At 38.7% G+C, this 12543-nt stretch overlaps 1 protein-coding gene across 1 annotated transcript in view; it reads right to left on the bottom strand.

Moving 5' to 3' along the window:
* LOC122549979 (zeta-sarcoglycan) overlaps positions 1–12543 on the bottom strand; it is a 972906-nt gene that overhangs the window by 639968 nt on the left and 320395 nt on the right. The gene's annotated exons all lie outside the window — the stretch shown is intronic.

The raw sequence follows: 12543 nt of genomic DNA, 5'->3' as shown, positions 1-12543 counted from the left end.
CATGCAGGTCCTTGGCCTTCTCCATCGCCAGTCCATGGCAACAGACGCCTGGATGAAGAGCACCTCATCTTCCACCTAATAACCCTTCAAACACAAGAGATGACTGCAGATATCTCCAGCTTCCTCATTTCCCCTCCCCCACCTAATCTCAGTGCCAATCCTCAGACTCAGCACCGCCTTCTTGACCTGCAATCTTCTTCCTACCTCTCCTATCACCCTCACCTTAACCTCCTTCAAACTACGCATTCCCAACGCCCCTCCCCCAAGTCCCTCCTCCGTAACTTTTATCTTAGCCTGCTTGGCACACCCTCCTCAGTCATGAAGAAGGGCTTATGCCCGAAAGGTCGATTCTACTGTTCCTTGGATGCTGCCTAACCTGCTGCGCTTTTCCAGCAACACATTTTTCAGCCCTGATCTCCAGCATCTGCAGTCCTCACTTTCTCCATGAATAATAAAATATCAAGATCACCAGGTTGACAGGTCTAGACACTATATATCAGAGGGAAACAGGACTTCGGAAGTATTTTCCGTGTCCGAGCAATTAGCCTTTACAATCAGAGAAGGCTGGACAAGGTACTGCATATCTCAGTGGAGATGGATATCGAACAAAGAAGAGAAATAGATTTTCAGATGTGAGAAGATAAACCATAAAAGAATAAAAATGTGAAATACATTGAAAAGAAAAGTGAAGTTGAGTTAATATTTTCCGATATTATCATTTCCATTCACTTAGATCAAGGAGCCACATCAGAAACTAAATTTGCTTGATTGGACACTGGGCAGGTATCGAACTCCGGGATGAAATCTTTTTGGGGTATCGGAAACCTGACATCCAGCTAAAGCACCAGTAAAAGATGCCTCATTTTGACATTGCCTGCCAAATCAGGCTGCGGTGAGGTTACATGTGGCACTTCTCTTGGAATCGTGATTCCGGTGTGCTCTCACCTGCTAAGAGATGCCAGCCAACCAGAAACCAGCAGCTCTTATACTCAGCAGCACAACAGGGAAGGTTGTGGCTGCTGCAGGAACTGCAGGTTTTGGAGCCCGAGGATCAGGAAGGAGCAAGGCCACAGGTAAGCAATTTCAAGAGGGATTTTGCGGGATGAGGGGGTGGGTACCAGTTGGGTTGGCTTTGAAAGGACTGCCCCCAATTCAATGTCACGTCCCTAATTAGGCACTTTAATCAGGGGATTCGACTCCTCTGTCCTCAGGAGCTGACAAGTTTGTGTATGCTGCCTAGCAACGGGTCCACCTGCAGCTGGCTTCATACCGGTGGTAGCTGGTTGAGGTCCATTGTAGAAAATACTTGGTCACATGAAAATTTTAACTGGTGGCATTGTGGGAAGGTTGACCGTGGGTCCAGAGTCCTATAGCAGGTGGGGTCCAGGAACATCATCGAATTAAATGCCCTATCACCATCTAAGCATGGCACCAGGGAGAATACAAAATTTAACACTCCACCCTACTGTGTCAGTAAGGCTCAGAATCACAATATGCACAAGTGACCTTTTTAGCTTCGTTCTTAGAGTTCAAAATACTAGAAGTTTGAAGCATTGTGCCACTGAACTGTTAAATGCAAGTTTAAGTCTGTGCTTCTGCTGATCACAAGCTATGAATATCAGACATTCTTATATAAAAGAGGGAAGCAGATGGTTGACACCTTTACCACAAGGTCACGAACAGAATCAGAATCTCCAAGTGACCCTAATATGAATCGAACATAGTTTAAGATACAACACAAAGTATCCGCAACAAGCATTCTGAGAATTTACAGCAGCCTATAGTAAAGATGACCATAACTAAAGTTGGATGGATAATGAAATAGCTAATAAATTTGAGAGTCTAATAAATTGATTCTTAAGTACTGAGGTACAGTCAGACACAATGTTGTTTTATAGATTGATTCTTTACAAATAAGTCATTTGTTAGAAACAATGCTATCTCATAATATGACACATAAGCTCCTTTAAGAGTACATATTTTGAAGTACTGTTCATCATTACTCCCTCAATAGCACTTGCTTTTACATTCATGGATGACGACGTCACTGGATAGGCTACCATTTAGTGTCCATCCCTAACAGTCCAGAATAAAGTTGAGAGTCAACCATATTGCCACGGGTTTGGAGAGACATGAAGGCCAGACCACGTAAGGATAGCAGTTTCCTTTCCTAACGGACATTAATGAAACTGATGGGTTTTCCCTGAAAATCAACAACAGATTCATGGTCATCATAAGGCTCTTAATTCCAGATTTTTATTGAATTCAAATTGACCATCTGCCATAGTGAGATCCAAACCCAAGTGCCCAGAAAATTCCGTGGGTCTTTGGATTAACACGCTAGCAATAATACCACAAAGCCATTGCCTCCCCATGTGATTTATTAGTTGCACATCTTATAGTCCAACCACAAGCAGCAGTGTTCAAAGTCAGGTGTGTTTTTCTTTATTCTTTCCTGGGATGAGGACTTTGCTGACAAGGTCAGTATTTGTTGTTTATTCCAAGTTGCACTTGAACTGAGTGGCTTGTTAGGGGCATTTCAGAGAGCAATTAAGGTCAATGATAATACCGTGGCTCCCACATTTGGTCAGACTGGGTGAAACGGATGGGTTTTTGTAACATTGAATGATAAATTCATGTTCATCAGTAACACATTACCTTTTATTCCAGATTTTATGAATTGATTTTACTTTGATTTGAACCATTAGCCTGAGACTCTGAGTGACCAGTCCAGTGTCATCATCTCTATTGTACAACAATATCCCAGTTTTAGATTTGATTAGATTCCCTACAGTGTGGAAACAGGCCCGTCGGCCCAACCAGTCCACACCGACCCTCCGAAGAGTAACCCACCCAGACCCATTTCCCTCTGACTAATGCACTATAACACAGCGGGAAATTTAGCATGGCCAATTCACCTGACCTGCACATCTTTGTGACTGTGGGAGGAAACCGGAGCACCCAGAAGAAACCCACGCAGACCTGGGGAGAATGTGCAAACTCCACACAGACAGTCGCCCGAGGCTGGAATCGAACCTGGGACCCTGGTGCTGTGAGGCAGCAGTGCTAACCACTGAGCCAGTGTGCTGACCCAGTTAATTTGATACATAATGTATATCATCTTCTCTTCAAGTGAAGAATGCACACTGTTGTTTTACCAATCCTTGGACATGTTTGGTACATTTTTGTTGAGGAATATTGGAACAACAGACAAGAGAATAAGATGAGATGAATGTTCTCTAGTTGCCTGGATATTACAAGTAACATTCCCCAGGATATTGATAGCAGCCTTGAGTTTCTACCATGTATGTTAATGACGATGTGGATGAAGAAATACAGAGTTGTATATCAAGGTTTTTTATATTTCATTGCTAACAGATTAAATAAATTGGATGATAGTAGGAAGTTACAGACAGAAAGATTGAATGAGTGGGTAAAATCATGGCAGACAGAACTTAATATGTGGGGTGTGTGGCATCATGCATTTGAAACTGAAAAAGACAAATGGTGAGAGACACAGATGTGAAGGAGCAGAAGGGGTTAAGTGCACATATGCACAGATCAAAAAATAAGCACTCATGTATCAAAGATAACCAAAGAGTTAAATGGATTACTACTATTTATCTCAAGCGGTGGAATTCTAAAGGAAGGAAGATATTCTGCAGTTGACTGGACCCTTGATCACACCCCATTGTTATGATCCAGCTGATGATGATACTTGATGTCAGATTCCAGTGTGAAATCTGGCATGAAGGACCATAAGGATTATTTGCAATTTGATTACCATAGTGGTTCAGTCACTGAACATATTGACAAGAGGCTGCCAATATGTTCTTTTGTTAATAGAATAAGTTTGTTCCACAAAAAAGAAAGAAAACAAAACTTTGGACATACATGACACTATGGAAATACATCATTAACAGTAAAAAGAAAGATTCAACACTATTTTCCCAAACATATCTTATGTAGACATATATTTCCTTCTGTTAATTTACTGCATGTTCGATGGATATGTTTTCTATTACTGTTTCTCACTGATATAGACAACACATGCTAACTCAAAGTCTTTACCTCACTGAATTCTAAGAAAAGCTCAGGGCTTTTTCCATTCCTTGGACTGTGAAAACTTATGAATACGCTTTTTTCCAGCTATGATAGCCTGGAGATTGTCAAACCTAAACTGCTCTTCTGCTGGTATGAATCTTTTCTCTCTGAATTGGACAGGCTTTTCCTCCATGTATTAAAGCTGCATTATAATATTGTTGTAGTCCTTGAGGAATATATGCAAACAAAGCAGTGAAATCTAATGATAGTCTGAAGGATTGGGAATTTTTAGGGACCAGGAGCAGATGACTAAAAAGTTAAGCAAAAGGGAGAAAATTGATTATGAAAGTTGTTGGCAAAAAAAATGAAAATAAATAGTAAGAGCTTCTACAGGAAATAACTAAAGTGAGTGGCAATCTTCAAGGATGTGACTGGGGAACTGACAATGGAGAACAGTGAAATTTGAGATAATTAACCAATATTTTGCAATGGTTTTCAAAGTGGAGGACATGATGAACATCCCAAAGAAATATTACCAAGGTGCTCATGGTGGAGGAAAGGTCTTATAATACTTTGATCATAAGCCACACAGTATTTGATAAACTAATAGAACTATAAGCACACAAGTTGCAAGGACCATATGGCATGCATTCAAGGCTTTTAATAGAAATGGCTGGTGAGATCGTAGGGGCTTAAGTCAAAATATTCCAGAACTCACTGAATTCTGGGACCGTTCCAATAGATTGGAAAATCATTAATGTGACACTCTTGTTCAAGAAGGGAGTAAGATAGAAAGCAAAAAACTGTAGGCCAGACAGCCTAATATCTATCATTAAGAAAATTCAAGCATCTGTTAGGAAAGGAATAAAAGGACAAAAAGAAAAGCTTAACACAGTAAAATCAAGTTAACATGGTAAAACATTTGCAGAAGAGAAATCATATTTAACCAATTTACTAGTGTTCTTGGTGACAATAGCAAGCAGAGCTAATAAAAGTGAACTGGTAGACATAGTGCATTTAGATTCACAGAATGCATTCAATAAGTTGCCACATAAAAATGATTATTGCACATGATAGGAGCTCATAGTATTGCAGTAATTTATTAGCATAATTAGGGAATGGTTAACACACAGAAAAACAAAGTTAGGATTAATGGATCTCACGCAGTTTGGAAAGACATAAATAGTGGAGTGTTACAAAGGTTACTCCTAGGGTCTCAATTGTTTACTTTCTATATATACTAATGATGTGACGGAAGGGGCAGAGCGTAGCGTATGCAAATTTTCTGACAATACGAATCTAGTTGGGGCGGCATTTGGAATGAGTACTTTTAGAATCTAAAAAGGAATATAAAATTCACTGTAGGAAAGTGTGAGATCATGCACTTTAGCGAGAAGAATCAAAAGGCAGACTATTATTTAAATAGAGAGAAACCCCAGAACGGGATCTAGGTATACTTGTCCATGTAATATAAAAATATATAGCATGTAGGAACAGAAAGTAAGTGCGAAGGCAAATGGACTTTTGGCCTTTATTGCTAGGACATTGAAGTAAAATAATAGGAAAGTCTATACAACTATACTGGGCATTGGTGAGTCCGCAAATGTACCTGTAGTACTGTGCACAATTTTGGTCCCCATGTTTAAGAAAGGATATACTGACACTGGAGGCAATTCAAAAGAGATTTACTGGGCTAGTAAAAGCTAGAATGAGGATGCCAGAAGTTTGAAGTCAAAGCATAAAGTGCTGGATAAACTGAACAGATCTGATAGCATCTGTGGAGACAGAAATAGAGTTAAGGGAATTATAGAATCCCTGCAGCATGGAAGGAGGCCACTTAGCCTATCAAGTTCACACTTGTTCTCCAAATATCAGAAAGGAGATAGGGTTGACTTATCAAGAGCGGCTAATCAGGTTAGACCATTATTTATTTGAGTTCAGAGGAATGAGGAATGATGCTACAAGATTCTGAGGGGCTTTACAGATTAGATGTTAAGGTGATGTTTTCACTAGTGGGGAAATCTTGAATGAGGGGAAACTCACTTAAAACTGAGATATGAAGGAATTTAATTTCTTAGAGTGTGGTGAAAAACTGTATTCTCTAACCTGGAGAGATGTGGAGATTGTTCACTATTCATTTACTTTAAATGACATAGTAATCTTTCTTAAAAGAGCTTCATAAGGACTTGAGAACTAAAGACAGCAACTATTCAGTATTCAGTGTGTTGTATAGTCAGTCCTCAGTTGTTTTCTCAATAATCTCTCAACTGTTTCTTAGTTTTCTATTGTCTGACAAATAGAGAAGCATTCAATGGCAAATAGGCAAGAAAGGAATATTAAGGTTAATGCGACTTGCTTTTTATGAAGATGAAGTACTTGAGCATTTCATTTAACTCAATTTTCAGATTTCATGGTTTCTGAAAGATTATCTGCAGCTCTTCAGAAGTTGTTAATAATGTTTCAGATCATTCAAACACAATGTTCCCTATCTACAAATCTGTCACAGTATGAAAAATACAGTATGGCTAGGATCAGCTATACTTTTTTTCTGAAAACTATGTTTCTTGTGATTTGCTTATTTAAGTGAGATGTAACAGCACTAAACAATGGATTGTCCTCCCAGCTGCACATAGCCATCCTTGAAATACATCAAAATTCTAAACTTCTCCTCTCATTAGCCTTATCACTTATTATTTTTCCAGGATATCATCAAGCACAGGATAGATTCCAGCTCTTTTCATCATTATGCATTTGGAATACCGTAAAGTATTTGTGACAACTGGGAATGAAACTTGACAGAATGTTTAAAGGATTTGGTGTTGAATATGTACCAGAAGGGAGAGATATCCTAAAATTTAATAGCACCATTTATGATAGTGTGTGAAATAGCTCTACTCCGTCACCAAGTCACCTCTTGTATACACATGAAAAGTCCTTGACTCTCATTCAGGATCAGCTCTCAGAGTGTCAGTAACTATGACACTCCCCTTTTTAATCTGTCAGACAGGGCTCCCTGATTGGGCCAGATTAACAGCCCATCTTGGGAACTCATATTCTGTGAGGCCCAGCTGGATGACCTCATTCTAATCACTGTTGAAAAGTGTGGCGCTGGAAAAGCACAGCAGGTCAGGCAGCATCTGAGGAATAGGAAAATTGACATTTCTGCATAAACCCTTCATCAGGACATTCCTGACGAAGGGCCTATGCCTGAAACATTGACTCTCCTAGTCCTCAGATACTGCTTGACTTGCTGTGCTTTTCTAGTGCCACACTTTTTGACTGTGATCTCCAGCATCTGCAGTCCTCAGTTTCTTCATTACAATCACTGCAATGTGAGAGTGCTTGGAAGGAATCAGGAGCTGGACAAGTGGTCTAACCCAGAAATGAGTGAATCTCATTGACAGAATTTGTGATATACAACAATTGAAACATTATCTCTGTTCTCTGCATTGATTGTCCTGACCTGTTCAGTGTTTTGGGAATGCCATTCGTACTTATTTTATTTTTATGAAGTATTTTCTTAGAGTAAGAAAATGGACTGACAATCACAGTGTGTGCACACTACAGTAGCATGGATAGATCTTAGCCAACTTGTAACTTAGCCACGTCAAATTGTACTGAAATTAATTTATGTTAACACTGAAAATCAATTACATACATGTTAACTTTGAGTAAGTTGGTCAAAACAAGTCATTGTGTAAGATTTATTTCTAAGAAGTGATTATTTCCATTTCATATTTTAATAAGCCTTTAAGCTTTCTTTCTCTTGATTAAATTGCTTTCTTCAGTCTTGATATCTTGATTTTAAATGATCAGCAGCGTAACTCTACAGTAATTGAAGCAATTTGTTCCAACATGGTATTCTTGTCATAAGCTGTCTTCTTTTTGCTACTTCAATTAATCTCTGCAGTTTGATCTACTCTCCACTTGACAGAATAAAGGCTAACAGTTTTAAAGTAGCAATGTGTTGTGGGAATCTGGTCTTAAAGGTCACAGTTAACTTTTGATGTAAGGTTTGTTATAACATTGTGATATTTCCTCAGATTTATATACATTGGCAATTTGAAATAACAAGTCACTCTTATCCATCTTCAAAGCATTCAGTGGTGATGACATGGACTCTTACAGCTCTCCCAAAAACAACATACAAACCTGCCCTTTCAAAATATTTGCTTTCAATTGAAATTAGTGTCAGATTCCAAACAGAGAAAAGGTACATACTCAAAACCATTAAATTTCTTACTTATTTTTAATGGTAAAATAAATAAATCCTTAAGTTTTGAGATGTCTTAATATTGATCACCAAAAGAATTCTTTGAAGTTTAGTAATGTCTGTATTGTATAAAAATATTGATCTGACAAATCACTTGGTGAAACTGACATTTTCAGTCATGTCCATTTCAAAGGAAGTGGGATATGTTTACTTACTCCTGAATAAAAACTTGTCACCTTAATCACTTTATAACAAATCCTCATTCTGATATACTGGAGTTGTGATGAACACTAAAAGAAAACATCAATGTTTCATTTTAACATTACATTTGCATGTTAGATCTTGCGATTACCAGCACTGAAATGAGATTAAAATGAATGTGTACACTTAGGCTGATATCCAAATGCTTCTGTGTTACTTTTTATGGATTTTCCTATTAGGTCTGGTGAAATTGGATTTATTTGAGCTTTAACTGATCTAAAAGTAATATTATAGAAATAACAATCATACATGTTTTCTCACAAATTCTTCTGCTACTTTAATGGCAGGAGTAACCTACATCTTTTAAAAGAGTTAAACCCTCCATTGAAAAAGGGATAAAGTGTGTATTAAACATTTGTATAATAAAACTATTGACCGTCATCTCTACCTTCTAGCTGACGCCTTCTGTAATAAAGTTATTGATGATGTATTGCATCTGTTTTTACAGTCTCTCTGTAGTTCCATCATAAAATAAATATCCTAAATTAGTAATAACGTGTTGCTACTTCTTAATTCTTATAAAGATCAGGGTGATATGCTTGTTTTAGCCTTATCACCTCTAGACCCAATTTCAATTGCAACCACAACTAACTGGATGGAAATCTATTTTCTGGACCTATAAGAGTCCTGTTGAAATTCATTGGAGAATGTTTGATGCAACTTCTAATGGAAGAAGTGCTAAACTCAAGTATATTTTCATTTAAACCGAATTAACATTCTCTTTTTTAGTAACATTACAGAATTTCTTATGTGGGTGCTAGAAAAGACATTTTACATTGATACAAAACATTGATCATTGAAAATTCAAGCTCAGGAATTACATTAGGACAGAATAACACAGGGAGAGTTTTACTCTGCATCCATCCGAATTAACAGTGACATTTAGAGGATAGTTTCATTCAAGTGCCCTCCTCGCACAAAGACTCATCCATTGGAACTGTATGTCAGAAATTTGCAGGTGTATGTTCCATAACAGGGGAGGAATAGTTCGTTGGTGACAAAAAGCTGTACAAGAGCTATATAAGATATATAAAAATATCTGCATTATGTAACAGTAACTATTTGTCCATACATAAAACGCTAACCACAGGATTTACGCAGTCCTGAGTCACAAAGTGATAACTGACTGCTAATTATGACTCACTATCCTGTAGCTGTTGCACCCTAATACAAACATACATATGAATTAGGAGAAGGAGTAGGCCCAATAGCCCCTCGAACCTGCTCTGGCATTCAATGGGCTGATTTGACTGTGGCTTTAATTTCACATTCTCGCCTACTCCTGATAACCATTTACTCCATTGTTAGTTAAGAGCCTATCTATCTCTTCGTTAAAAGTAATCAATGACCCAAAACCTCCACCACTCTATGGGGAAGGGTTCCATATACCCAAACCCTCATCTCAAGGGAGGCCCCTTATTTTTAAACTGTGTCCCTTAGATTTAGTCTCTGTCTCAAGGAAAAATATCCTTATCCTGTCATTCAAATAAAAGAAAGAACTACAGATGCTGAAGATCTGAAACAAACAAAAACAGAAAGTGCTAGAGAAGATCAGAAGGTTTGGCAGTATCTGTGGTGAGAAAACACAGTTAATATTTTGAGTCCAGTGACCCTTCCTCAGAACAAGTTAAATTCTGAACTTAACAAGAATGAGTATTTATTAGAAATAAATCATTTCTAGCTACAGTGAACATCAATGAACTGTCAATATATGACAACTAGTTAAAATTCTAATTCACAGACAGACAAAATATGTTGGTTTTATAGGTGGACAGCAAAATCTGGGATGCCAGTTCAGTGATGTCAGTGATGCCTGTCCACAAGGTTTGCTGGGATGATCCTTTTGTTTGCATGGACTCGCTGTTCTTCAATCTCTTTTTTCCAGGTACTTTTCACTGCCTTGCAGAAGGTTCAGTGTGACTGATACACAAATTATAAAGTCTGGTTACAAGCAAATATTAGAAGATAACTGGCCTTAAAGCTTTTTGCAGAGAGACACACCAACTCCCCATCCAGAGATTCAAAAGCTTCAGGCAATATCAATTACACCCATAGGCTGTTCAGCTACCCAGAAGCCAATCACATAGTTGTTGGCAGGTTGATAGCTTTCATCGATACTGGTCATCACTCCACAAACCAATCAGGTACTTACCACTGGCTGAATCTCACTTTGTACACACCCCTGAATCCCCACTGCTTGAACAGAGCAACAGGATAAATTGCACTTTCAGCAATTTGCTTCTAAAAATTGGGGCAATCCGTTCCACAATCCTTGGTTTTAAAACAGTCTTTTTTTCCAATTTCAGTCCAAAATCAAAAATACAGAAAAATAAAAAGAAAGTTTTTGCAGTTGGGTGGCCCGGAGTCCGGTGGATGAGGTAGATGAGTGATCAAGAGGTAGTTAGGTCACAACAAGTAGTCATTTTGTGTTAGTGGTTGTTAACCATTGCTCTGGCAGTGGGGTAGTTAGGATGTAGGAGGTTGCATTTTTCAACTAATAAGGAAGATTGATGAAGGCATTTGACAAGCTCTCACATGCAAACTAGTCAGAAAGTAAAAGCCCATGGGATACAGGTGAACATGATGGTATAGACCAAGATTGGCTCAGTGATAGTAAATAGACTGTGATGTTTGATGAATGTTTTTGCAAATGGAAAGTAGTTTCCAGTGGTGTCCCACATGGCTCAGTGATGGGTCCATTGCTGTTTGTGGCACATGTCAATGATTTAAACTTCAATGGTGGGGCATGACTGGGAAATTTGCAGATATAACAAAAACTGGCCACGGAGTTGATAGTTGATAGGATAGCTGTCAACTTCTGAATGATATCAATGGTTTGGTTGAGTGGGTGGAAATGTGAAAAATATAATTCAATCAAGGGAAGAGTGAGGGCAAACAAAGCTCAGCAAAACACAATAAATGGGTGGATATTGAGAGGGGGGAGGAAGTGAGAGATCTTAGAGTTTGTGTCAAACAATGCTTGAAAGTTTTAAAGGAAGAACATGGAATGGTTTTTCTTTGATGAGGTATAGCACACAAAAGCAGAGATATAATGCCAGATCTGTTTAAAATGCTGGTTAGGCCACAGCTTGAATTTTGCAAACATTTCTGATCATTACACTCCAGGAAAGATGTAATCACTTAGGAGAGAGTGCAGTGACAATTCACAAGAACATGGCTAAGACTTGAAAATTGCAGCTACAAGTAATTATTGAATAAGATAGGGCTATTTTCCTTAGAACAGAAATCTCTAAGAGTGTAACTTTTTGGAAGTGTACAGAATTATGAGGGGCCTAAACAGGGTAGACAGGAAAGACACGTTTCTTTTTAATGAGAGGTCAGTTGCCCAGGGGTGCAGATTTAAAGTGATCGATAAAAAGAACAAAGAGAACAAGAGGAAAAACTATTCATCCAGAAGATGGTGGATAACTGGAATTCTCTGTCTGGTTTGATGGCTGAGGCAGAAACTCTTAAATTTATTGAACCTGGATCTGCTCCTTTAAGAGCTTTAATTTACATGGGTATGAACCCAGATGGGATTGAAAGAACAGATAGTTTTATTTTTGGCTAGTGCAGTCACTGTGGGTTGAATGACTTCCTTTTCTGTGCTGTAACCATTCTGTGGTGCGATGGAAAGGCGAGTTGGATCATGTCAGCATATAGGCAGAGTGTCAATGTTGTTAAGGAGGCAGGTGTCAGAGGGAGAGTTGGGGTTGTGGTGTCATGATTAGGTGATGGGGATATTGGGGACACAGTTATCTAACTCAGTGGCATGGTGGCTCAATGGTTAGAAATGCTGCCTCACAACACTGGGGACCAGCGTTTGACTCCAGCCTTGAGGTAACTGTGTGGAATTTGCACATTCTCCCCATGTCTGCATGGGTTTCCTCCCACAGTTCAAAGCCGTGCAGGTGAGGTGGATTGGCCGTGAGGAATGCAGGGTTACAGGAATTGGATGGGATGTTCTTCAGAGGGTCGGTGTGGATTCAATGGGCCAAATAGTCTGCTCCCACACTGCAGTGATT

Source organism: Chiloscyllium plagiosum, chromosome 1 (genome assembly GCF_004010195.1).
Source record: "Chiloscyllium plagiosum isolate BGI_BamShark_2017 chromosome 1, ASM401019v2, whole genome shotgun sequence".
NCBI lineage: Eukaryota > Metazoa > Chordata > Chondrichthyes > Orectolobiformes > Hemiscylliidae > Chiloscyllium > Chiloscyllium plagiosum.
This window is presented reverse-complemented; position numbering and strand designations above follow the sequence as displayed.